The sequence below is a fragment of the Diadema setosum genome, chromosome 16, assembly GCF_964275005.1.
Source record: "Diadema setosum chromosome 16, eeDiaSeto1, whole genome shotgun sequence".
Taxonomy (NCBI): Eukaryota; Metazoa; Echinodermata; class Echinoidea; order Diadematoida; family Diadematidae; genus Diadema; species Diadema setosum.
Genome location: NC_092700.1, coordinates 18,039,730 through 18,052,944, shown reverse-complemented (window position 1 = coordinate 18,052,944; position 13,215 = coordinate 18,039,730). Strand labels below are relative to the sequence as shown.

Below are 13,215 nucleotides of genomic sequence, written 5' to 3'. Positions count from 1 at the left end.
TATTCTATTTCTGATGATCACAAGAACAAACAATGACTCAGATGTATCAAAAAGCATAATACACATTTGAATGGTACATAGAGTAGTTTTGGGAATAGTGACTGTCTGTAACTATCAAAGCTCTGTCATACAGCTCAACTTGCATCTAAAAAAACCAAAACAAAACAAATACAAATGTATGCTATGATAATGCAGTGAATGGCAGTAGTGACTATACGTAGACAATACTATGTACTGTACAGTACACTGTATACTGCAGGCCTCGAATTAACCGACGGCCACCGACAGCCATGGCCGTCGGAGCCCCTGTCGTTGGCCGCAATGCCTTTTTTTCCTTGATCAAAGTTACGGCCAAAATAAATGTGCCCTTTTTCTTGTGGCCGTGGTGCCCTTTTAGAATGAAAGTTATTATTTATGACGTATAATATGCCCTTTCTCAAAGTCTCAAAAGCTTGAACAACTTTCCTGATCTCAAATATCATACCTTCAGTTCACTCGCATCCCAATATATCTGATTCAAACTCAAAGTATCTTTCCGAGATACGAGACGACGTGTAAAAAGTACGTACACACAACGTCGTCTGCTGCGGAGAGATCTCATGCGTGCGTGCGCTGCTGGAGTGTAGCAGCACGGTCGATGATAGCATACAGCTCTATGGGGCATTCACATCACGTATAAACACCCAACATGCCCTTTCCAATGTGGCCTTGGTGCCCCTCTGACTGACCTAAGTGCCCTTTAATGGCTGGCCTCTTGGAAAAAGTGCCCTTTTCTAAATGGCCTTGCCCCTCCAAAATCCTATTTCAAGGTCTGATACTGTGCATAGTTAAATTCCCTACATACAAGTATAAAAATGATGGTCCAAAAAAAAAACAAAACACACATTTCAACCTTAATGTTTGTTCTCATGATCATTTACAAGCCATATACTGCCACTGGTTTAATGTTTTCTGGCACATACTTGACATATTTTATAGTTTCTTGTTCCCAATACATTTTGTATGACCATAGTAGACCAAAACTGAAAGAAAATAGTTTGACATCCAGTACTACAGGCCCTCTTAACATGTACTCTACATGGCGACCACTGAAATCTCCTTCCTTGATAATATAGTGCACGCATCTTTATAGCAACTGACCACTGTAGTAACTTGTTGTTGTCCCGTGATTAGTCATAAGCCTACACCTCGGTGAACAGAGAAGCCAAGCACTGCAGAGAAATCTTTTCAACCCATGGAGTTCTTTTGTGCCCCAGTGACAATCTTTTCTCACACTCCTCAAAATGAGATACTGTGTGCAGTACAGAAATCGCTGCTGACAACCTCTGCCTAGAAATAAAATTGTGTTTCCCCTTGGCCACCTCCTTGTATCTCCAGTGTACAGTATATTCTGTCTAAAAGTGAATTCTATATTTAAAGAGATTGGCTGACCAAGACTATAAAATTGGTACTTTATATTTGATATTGCCCCTTTGCACTTCAGATGAAGTCTTTCATTTAAACAACCTTCACAAATAAACAATTTTAATGGGATGAGGCAAATAATTCAGGTATTCATGAAAATATAATTTCTTCACAGTGTCACAGTAATGAACTTGTCGCATATACCGCGAGGAGTCGAGATTAGCAAAATAAAAAATGCATGCCAAAATTCTTGTCTACACTTGCTATGCATTTAAATAATGCCAGTGCAATTTGTGAAAATTTAATGCCAACCGTATGTTACAATCCTTTTAACATGTATGTACTAAGGTAAAACTCAAACAAAAAAGACCAAAATCTCTGCTTATATTATACATTATATTTATGAGTAAGTGCTTACATCAGTTTTCTATGATACCTTGCATAGTGACAGCAAGTCATTTCAAGGCCAAACTACTGGTATCAAATTTGCCCATTAGCAACTTAAACCTATCATCATTTATCACAAAGCAAACAAAGAAAAAAATTATGCAAAATTTAATAATAAAAATAAAAGTAGCAACACAGAAAATTTAAGTGTGTTAAAACAAAGAAAAGAGAAACAAATTTTCAAAGCATCATATACATTTTACATGTACTGTATGTAACTCAAATGCAATAGTTTATAAATTTCACATTTTCTGTTATTTAAAAGCAATCTGAAGGTGTGATGTGTACACACACTAGTGTAACAGTCACTGCAAAGTCTTGGATTCTCTGCATTCACACCTTTGCTAAACATGAAGAATGTGCACTCCTCTGTATTCAGTTAATCTATGCTTGTGCATGACAATTAATTTATATTGAAAATAAAATTGAAATAATTTGTTGGTTTGTAATTCCTGCATGCACTCATAAATTCAAATAAGAACACTTTTCACAGGCAAGAAAATACATAATTTGTATTTTCATGACTCTTTTCATCTGTTCCTGTCATGTCACGTTGACACAGAATTTTACTGCAAGATACGTGTACATTCATGTACAATGTACGTGTCTGTAGCTACATGTACAATGTATTTTGAATGGTATTATAATTATTGATTACCCAGGATAATAACAAGCCATAAAGAAGACATAAAACATGCCCTTGCATAGCAGTCTATCTGTATCTGGCTTTAGTGTGATGTACCTGGTATGTCATTTGCACTGTGCATACAATGTACAGGTATGTATGCATACTGTATGTCTTGTACAGTGTAGGTACAAGTATGCTGCTTTCAAAATAAACCCTGACCTTCAAAAGAACACCTTCTAAATTGATATGGCATGGTATGTTGTGTCTTCAAAATACCAGGTTTCATCTTGTCTATTACATGGACATAGCACATGGTTGACATTCTGCGACCGCCAAGGCCAACGATTGGCTGCATTAAAATAGCTGCGTGTTTAATTGCACGTCGCACAAATTTCTGCCCTCCATCAGAACGTCATACAGGGCAGGTACATGAATATCACATTTTAAGGACTAAAAACATGAAGGTTGCTGCAGTGTTGGCTTGCCTTTTTGATATGGATAAAATTATACAATACAGCTCATTGAGTGGCTTATCCCATGTTCAGACATAAAAAAAATTTATACCAACTATAAAAAAAAGAATAAAATGTTTATGTAACTCGATAAAATACGTCTGATAAAAATGTTCATCATATACTAGTAGCATGTGAACTGTTCAGACAATTGCATGCATCTCAGCCAATTAGAAAAAAACACTGATGCAGAGTTTTCCACTGCATACTGTATGTTGTTATGATCGCTGCTATACTGTAGCCCCTGCCTGGCCCTCATCCATGAAAATGAGAGGTAAGGTCACCTTTCATGTGCTCTCACTTTAAGCCCACCCAGCTACTGTCTTATGGTTGCCATACAAGTGCATGTTCAGACACACACAGAAATGTGATTCATTGTCAAGTTATACTTTGAAACAATGCTCCGACTCTCATTCAGTATGAAGTTTTGTTCCAGCTCTGTATTATATGACGTTTCAATAATCAGCGTTCAGACACACAAAACCATTATATAACTACAATGTATATATCCTTTTGATCAGTATTAAAATTATTGCTGTCTGAAATGATGGAACATTTTAGTCTGTCCTCTGAAGCTTCACTGAAAAATATTCACATGAGCTTTAATACAGTTTGACCTCGATTATCCGGCCATGTCGGGACCGGCGCTCATCCGGATAAGCGAATTGGCCGGATATGGGAGACACAATGTTAATGTATCAATAGCTGCCGTCCAAGCTGCCGTCCCAGTGCACTGGCAGCTAGGCAGGTAGCGTACTCCGCATTGGTGGTGTAATCTATGCTTGCCTGCGCAAAATTGTAGTCCCTTCTTCACAAAAATAAAGTATATCTTTATGTGAAAATCATACATGTTTTACCTCATAAGATATTGAGAAACCCATCATGCACATCTTATGAAATTAGTGAAATAGATCCATGAAAAGATGTTAAAGTCACTGTTTTTTCTCAATTTTTGGACGAAAAAAAAAGTCCTTCACTACAGAGATTTTGGATAAAAGGAGGTCGGCTAATCGAGGTCGAACTGTACTTGAAGCAAAAATTTCACTAAATGAATAAATGACATGAATGATGAATGAATGAATGAATGAATGAATGAATGAATGAATGAATGATTGAATGAATGAGTGGGTGAATTCACAAACAAATTACACAAACAAATACAAATTGTAGTTACTCTCTGAATGAACAATAAATGAATAAACAAATAGGCCCAACACTTGACACACCAACCTTAGGGATACAAACTACAATATATACCAAGGAGGTACACTTTGTACCTCCTTACTCCTTAGATCTGAAATGAATGCTAGCAAAAAGAACCACTTAATCTGTTCATCTCTTTCACAAGAAACATCCGGGGTGCATTTCAATAAATACCTGCTTGGTGATTAAAAGTCCACAACTACAGGCAGCAGCCTACCAATCAGAACCACTGAGGTACAATGTAGGTAGTATAGCGAATACAGTACATGTATAATGCAGGTGAGTGATTGCTGTACCACATGGTAGGTACTCAGCCATGCTGTCAGCTGTAATCCGCGATTCATTTTTTTCACCCGTTTCGAAAATCCCTTAATGGCACAGCTCATCACGCTGATTAAATGATCATCCATTATTACCCAAGACTGACAGACAAGCAGACAGACTGACTGACTGACTGAATTTACAAGACAAACACACACAGCACTGACACATGAGCAGAGATATACAGTAGGCCGTATGTGAATCCCCCCAGTCAGATCTATCTACTCAGTATTGTACACTACCAATATGTGTGTCCATGGCACACACATGCAAACATAGTTTGTACACAACATCCACTCACCCATAAACACACACATACCACTGTAGATTGAAATACATCAATTAATGGCCATATGTAGACCAGACATTTGAAGGCCTGTTACTGCACAGACAGCCAAACAGTTTGAGTGAATAATTGATCCAAGTTTCTAAGTAGCAGTATCAAAAGCAATTCAGGCCTATACAGTGCATTCAAAACACTGTATTGATTGGGACAGCCTTATTTTAAAAAAAACAACAACAACAACAACAAACACCGTTCAGATAAACTGTGAATCTGTGCATATCAAATATTCCTACATTACTCAAATGATTTTTTGTGTGTGTGTGTGTGTGTGTGTGTGTGGCTTCAATACCATACTGCACTGTAACCGGAAACCCAGATTGCGTCACCTGTTACTATGGATACTGCTTGACGTAGAATTCAGCAGAAATACTATGCAGGCCTATGCAAACATTCAGCACCATACAATTATTGGGACTTCAGGATCAAAAGGCATAATTTACCATTTGCATATGAAACAAAAACCCAGCATTACATGTAATGCTATACAATAGTTCTATTAAAATTGTGAGTCAGGATAGAAACAACCAGTGCTGTAAAAATTTGAATCCGTATAATCGATGTTAAGTATTGTTAAATACACAAAATGTGAACAATAATCATAATTCAAATGTTTCCACATTAAACCGTCTACAGTTATGGTTTATTGAGAAAGATACTGATATCTCCTTATACATTAGGCTTTATTGCAAAAATTTTATATGGTAGGATGTTTTTTGACACAACAGACCTACATGTACACATAATGCATCAAATGTAATACAATGTACCTTGAAAAATTTTCAAATCACTGCTCCCAAAGGTAAATAGGACCTTTAACAAGTGTGCTATTTGTTTTATCCATCTAAATGAATTAAATATTAATTATATGTACCTACCTAAATACATACATTACAATGGATACACAGGGGCATAAGTAAATAAACAAATAAAGAAACAACTAGCAACAATCATGATCAGCTCTTTTGGAAGCCAACCACACATAGACTGATAAAATAAAACTAAAGCAAAAGTCTGAAGCAAAGAATACAGCTCTATCATACTGTGTTTACCGTACAGGCAGAAATGTACAGTGAAATGTCTTTCAAATGCCTACAGGACATTCCCTTTTCAAACCAATACGTAGGTTGGTCAGCCTTCCTCAAATTGCTCCTTCACTGTGGAGCAAGCACCATTACAAAAGAGATAAAACCCTGGGAGAAGGAAGGACAGCTTACATTTGCACATTTTGCGCTTATCCGTACCCTGAGTCTAGTCTCATAATACAGACTTTTTATTATCTTTATGCCACTGTTTTGCTATTAACTGTAAAGGGGAACATTTTCAGGAAAGTAATTTTTCGCAAAATCAAGACATCACAGGGTTCGAAATTGGCGATGGTCCGCTGGCCATTGGCCACCCAAAATCACGTCGGACTAGCTAAAAATCATAAAATTCTGAAGTTACTAGTCCGTCTGGCTAACCAAAATTATTGCTTCAGTGTCAAAATTGATCTAAGTAGTCCGCCTGGCTAGTTTTAAAAAAGTGAAGTGGGACCCCTGCATCAACTTCAGAAACATTGATTTTTGTGCTACATAGTTCCTTGTTGTGCAAAATGTGCAAACATTTCAAAACCAGAAAATTTTCAACTTTCATGGCTTAGCTAATACCTACATAACCCATTCATCTATCTCTTTTTTCGAAAAATTTTGTAACCCTACACATCATCATGCGCACAGACTCCATCTCTCCCGCTTTTGATGGGAGATCTCCCGCCGAAAGCCCATTTTTGCAAAATGTCCCGTTCTCGCTTGAGATCTAATTTCTCCCCGCCCTGGCCCTGTGTCTCCCGCTTGAAATGATTTCTACTTTCACTTATAGTGTCGTCGTATGTTGTCGTATGTTGAAAAATAAGCCTTAGATAGAACAAGAGAGCATCAAGAACACTAGAGATTCCAGGGCCCTTAAGCGGGCCCTGGACCCCGGCCCAGGCGGGAAAATCTCCAGATCAGAAGGTGCTTGGGGTTGGAGTCTCTGCATGTGTACCAATATAGGTAAAGTACCCTATAGTCTTTATACGTAAATGCCAGAATGTAGGAACCTATAAACTGGCACTCACCCTGAACAGCTACTCAGTTTTAGAACACTTATCAATCTTGCTCAGTTCTTGTTAGAGCTACCCAAAGAATCCACACGTCCTTTTCAGATTTCTCCTCACATGGCGATGCTGCAACCTCTTCACACATGTAACACCCCTCCTCATGCAAACCCGCACATCCAAACAACACGACCCATCGGAAAGGGTATCAGCATCTGACACATCTTTCACATCGCATCCCTCAGCTGCAATGAAGTCATGGCAAAATGGAGACTGACCGAACCAAATGACTGCACTGTCCCTCTCACAGATCTTTCAATGCAGACCACAACAAATAACTCTCCAGTCTCCTCTTTCTATTGTGTTCCTGTCTTCCATTTATTCTGTTCCCAGGGCCATTAAAGAGCCAGAGTCATAGTGTAGCGTCCCCTGGACTATATATATAAAGGCAGCTGAGCTCATTTCTCAGTGCCATTTTCCCTGGAACCGCTGCCACTCAAGTAGAACTGTCTGCACCCTCCAGTGTAATAGAATGAAAAATATTGTCAAATTGGAGTGATTATGTGGTGGGGGGGGGGGGAGAAGAAAATGCACAGGAAAGTCTGTGCACCAATATTTAGAGCACTGATGGCCATGCTATTCAAAATTGTACACAATTTACTACTAAACACTTACATTACAGTGGCACTATGTTGCACCCACTTCCAAGTTTGAATGTGGTCACCAAAGCATGCAAAACTATGTACAAAGCACTTTTCTAATACAACCAAGTTGTGTTGTGTTAGATACTTTAGAGTCAACAATCATATATGGAATCCAAACACATTGTATTACAGCACCATCTAACAATGCAACATTTAAAGCAAATGCACTGGTGTGGATTCAGACTCAATTAACCTATTCAAACGGAAACCTAGGTACAGTGTATTTACAGAATGCAAGACAATGTCTTATAATATTATATATTCCACACAAACTACAGGAATTATGGCCTGGGTAGTGCATAAAGGGCTATCAACATGTCCCAGTGCCTTGCTAGGATTGGTATAATGTGCACAATATTTTACTCTCCATCAAGGTAGAAATGAAAGTATCCAATATTTCTGAAAATGATAACATTACAACCATCACACAGAAATCACGGAGTGAAATGAGTTTGCAATACTCAAAGTATGGCCAAAGACATATATATAAAATCCTTGGATTACAACTCCACTCTTTGTAATCAAATAATCAAAGATACTCCTGTAGATAAAATAGAAAAATAAATGAATATTATGATAGGAGAAGAGAGCATCTCCAACCCAAGCTGAAACTTTGTGCAATTTTTGAGAAACATGCTTATTATGATCTAAACATTTTGGGGAAAGTTTCTTGAAAGAGCAAATAAAATTCACATTCCTGTTGTGTACTTTATCACCATAGACAAACATTTTAATCAAAGTGGTTGACCATACCTGTACATTAGCAAGTCATATTAAAACATGAATGCTTATCATCAGATCAATAACATGAATCATTTATTTCCACACTATCGTAGTTCCACACAGTGCTAGCCTCATATCATAAATTGCAAGGACTATCAGAAAAAGGACGACTATTTACCATGGAGTACTATCACTTCTCAGACCTACTTGAGGACTTTGAAGATTATACCCTCACGATATTCTCTCTTTTCTGTATTACAGAATACTATTGACACTGGAAGGCTAAGTGCATACTACATGCATGCGCTGTGTACTTCTGCTACAAATACAATCACTGTTCTTGGGCCTTATTTTCCATTTATTTGAAAACATCTATAATACAATTCCTTACACTTCAAGGAACTCAAGCCCAATCCTTTACTTGTTTTGCTTCAGTCAATATTGACTTGACTTTGAGGTGCGTGACATGCTAGAAATGACTCATAACAAAGAAACAAAATTTGTCAATGCCATGGCCCATAGTACAGGGTATTATGGAGGGTTTACAAATTATAACTATTTGTTCTGACACTGTTTGATGCCTTTCAGTTTTCATCTGACATGCCATCTCCTTAAAGACAGTGTTTACTCCACCAATTTAACCTTAACACTAATCCCTATCCTACACCACAAAATCTCCAAACCTAACACCTACAACTAAACTAACATAAATCTAATACCTCCCCCCCCCCCCACAAAACAAAGCAAAAATAGATAGTACAGCATCTTTTAAGCTAGGTTTGGAGACACATCAACTGATAGTTGGCAATATTTACTGAAAGCTGAATACAATGATCATATCATCTGGATAACACTGACAAGTAGCTGTAAGTGTGTTTGGCTACATGAACAGTATGTACCGTACTCATTTATAAGCTGTTAGCTACTGGTATCAATATGTATACCTTGAAGGAGTTTTTAAATGGAGGAGCCTCAACAACATAACAGTATGGTTGAACATTCATTTTGTCACAATCAGTGGAAATTACCGTTTGATTTCCAATTTGACTGATAAGTTTAAATGCAAATGGTAAATTATGCCTTTAACCTGACTGTGTCGCCCCTGTATATAAGGTTTAATTACAGCTGGGATAATGATAATACTGCAAATGAAGTAGAACATTGGCCTTTGACCCAGATGAGGCTCAAATGAGAGAGAAATATTAATTCAAATACCACGGATAATAAAAGTGAGAATATGACACAACATCGAACGATAGAATGGTTTCTTGGGACATTGTATGGATTAAAACAAGCGATACAAAATGGACAATAAATCTGTTAATAAAATATGATCATTTTGATTACACACTACCCTTAAAAAGTTTGTATCAATATTCAATTGTCCAGGATACCACCTCAGAATTCTAAATCTTGAGAAAACTTGTCCATAAGTGCTATGTAAAAAATAATTTTTAACTGTTCACAACATTTTTCTTCTTAGACTGAATTGGACAGTTTTGCATCAGCAACACACAAAACAACTCTCAAGCCTCAGCAACAACACACACATCACCTTTCCATCAATCGTTTTCTCACACCTCTGCCCAAAAAAGGGAGACAAGTATCAAATGTTGTGGTCATGCATGGTATGCACTTAGCTGGCTATTATAAAGAGCGCCACCAACCCTGGCTAGAGAGCTACAAACTGTAGCTCACCAGGTAAAGTTTACAGTGACTTTGCTGCTACCATTCCATACTGCTCTGCTTGTGTCCACACAAGCAATAACTGCTGGCTTTACACACACTGCCCTGCTCATTTTTATACACATGCTCCCTCGCCGTCCATGTGCTCACTTTAATACGAAATCAGAAGTCTTACTCCCAGGTCTCTCACCCTGATGTTTTTGCACCATGTCACGATAGAAGATTGAAAAGAAATTTTAGAAAGACCTCCGTACGTTCCCCCTCCCCCCCCCCCCAACTAAATTTTTTTCATAACCACTCTACGCGATGCTAACCTTGTTATAAATGTAGCTTACACATGGATGCACTCACTCACAGTCCCACACACATTTGGCAAAGTGGTGCTGGGGTATGAGTGGCAGGGACCTAATGAGGAAGTCTTGGCAAACTCTTGGCCATGCATGAAAAAAGAGAAGTACTTAATTTGTGAATTTGTCCAACATGAACATGAAGTATGGGTAAACATGCATGTTTACCCAGACTTGACAAAAACTTGGCAACAGTCAAGCAAGCCAGCCAACAGTCATTAAATACCATTAATATATTTTTTTTTCATAACAATATTCAACGTGACATGTGATGTACCAGTCACCTTACAAATTATCCCTTAGCCTTACCTAGTAATACTAGTATAAAAAGTGTAGAGCAATTACCCATGTTTGCAACAGGATGCCTTCATTCATCCATGAAACAGCTATTAACCAGAAATGTCGCTATGGCGACTGGTATGCCTCCGCCATAATGCATGATTCTCCTAATAGGTCGAGATAGTTAATGTGGACAATGTGTGATTACATTTTCACAAAATTGGCAAAATATTAAAATGACAAGTTTGTCAAAATGTGTTGAATGTTCACCTTCCTTGACCTAGGTTTAATTGGATGAATAGGAGAGCATGTATTTGGGGATTTAAGGACTTTAACTTGACTTTGACCCATTCATACATTTATGCATTGAGTAATTTTCAAGGTACCGGTATGGAGAAAAAGTGCAATTTCTGTATTGAATCGTAAATTGTTACCATTTTCATCTGGCCTTTGACCCTAAAATTCATAAGATACAGTTGAACCTCTCTTATCCGGCCTCCCTTTATCCAGATCTCTCTATTATACGGACGCAATCTCGCCGTGATTTTTGTTTTAATAATTACGGGAGGAAAGGGGGATTCCTAACTCTTTGAGAACTCCTACACAAACACACATGAATTACATATTACTTCGAACATGATTAACATACATTACATCAAATTTCCTTCCAAATTGCATACATTTTAACATCCCCAAACATCCCCAAATGTAACAACGAAAGGTTGCAGTATACACATTACTACATGTGGTACTACAATTCGCTACATCAGTATATGTGTATGTATATGTACGTGTATAAAGCATTGAGTCTCCCGTATCTGGCCAAATCCTTATCCGGATGAGCCCCGGTCCCAACTTGTCCGGATACGAGAGGTTCAACTGTACACTTTCAGGTAGAACATGCATAAATATGTAGTACTTTTTAAAAGTTTCAAGATAACTTGAGCCACTTCTGAGATATGGAGGAAAAAGTTGGTTCAGCACTTTCACTTGATCTTTGGCCTTTTCACCTTTGAGGCAAAAAAAAAGAGAACATTTGTGAGGGAAATAGTAAAATTTTGAAGTGCTGCACTTGACCTTTGACTCCTGACCATTGACCCCATGAACCCTACATTCTCTAGATAACCACTGCCAGTCAGTACATTTATGTTCCATGAAGATACCTTGAACAATTTTCCAAGGTACAGAGGAAAAAAAAGAAGTTTTAATGTTTTTACTTGACCTTCTGACCTTTGACCTTTGACCTTAGACCCAAATTTTCACCAGAGAATCTTAATTGGGTAATACATGTATACACTAAGTTTCAAGAAAATATCTTCAGGCATTGCATAGATATGGTGGAAATAGTGAAATTTTATGTATTTGACCTTGACCTTTTGACCTTTGACCTTGAGCATGTGCACTCAAAAGTTGATAGGCACAACTTCACCCCCTAATACACATACATGCCAAGTTTCATTAGGATACCTCAACAGGTTTTGATAGTTTCCCTTGTCCACAAAATTCATTACGGATGGACGGAAGGACGGACGGACGGACAACCCGAAAACATAATGCCTCCGGCACCACTTCGTGGCAGAGGCATAAAAAGAGCATACCTTAAGATCTACAGGAAGTGTACTTTATAGTCCCACTTATAGAACAAAAGCGGGAGTTACTTGCATACATGTGTTATGGGAAGTGAGAGTACTCTCGCACTGCACCTGATTGGACAGTTTCATCAACATATGAAACTGCCCCAAATGCAATATACAATGTAGGGTTGGGGGTACCACCTATCGTCACCCAAGGATCTGTAGCTTGTTTATTCTAAAAATATAACACAAATTCGCCTAATTCTTACCTCAAATACGCCATAAATACTGCAGTTTTGAATGTCGTGACCATCTCGTTGATTATGAATCTCCGTTTTAAAATAGCACAATTTTAGTGCGTGCGTTCCGTTTTCTTCGCGCAGCTAAAAAGGGTACCTTGCGATCGGCACCCCCTCCCCTCCATAGGTATACACATGAATTTTACAGCATAGGTAATACACGTGAATTTCACCGCATATAGGTAATACACGTGAATTTCACAGCCATGCGTCGTTACTGAGCGGATGTGTAATTTTTAGCTTGGTTTGTTTGAGTTTGATTTTCGTTTCTTCGTTTTTATTGTCTTTATAGCTAATGACACTTAATCCCGCGTGTACCTTTTCGTTCTATACGCAAACAGCCATGATACGCTGGGTGCCGATGGGAAGGTGCCCTGCCGATAGGTGGTGCCCCAACCATACTCATAGGCACCCTGTCGCAAACAGGGATAATTACTCTAGTAATCTTCTCACTAGATGTCTCCAGACGTGACGTACAATGTAATTGTTGCAAATTGAGCAGTAATACTCCGGTTAGGGCAGGGCCAGGGGTCTGCAAACACCACTCCACACCAATCACAGTGCAACTACAACCCGAATTCCATTACCACTGCACAAGAACAAGACGAAGAAATTATGCAAACCAAATAACCAAAAAGGGATGCAGAAGGATTTCGCTCACCCTTGCC

At 38.2% G+C, this 13,215-nt stretch overlaps 1 protein-coding gene across 1 annotated transcript in view; it reads right to left on the bottom strand.

Annotated features, from left to right (window-relative positions):
* Nucleotides 1–13,215, bottom strand: part of LOC140239645 (dyslexia-associated protein KIAA0319-like protein) — a 70,274-nt gene that overhangs the window by 55,838 nt on the left and 1,221 nt on the right. The gene's annotated exons all lie outside the window — the stretch shown is intronic.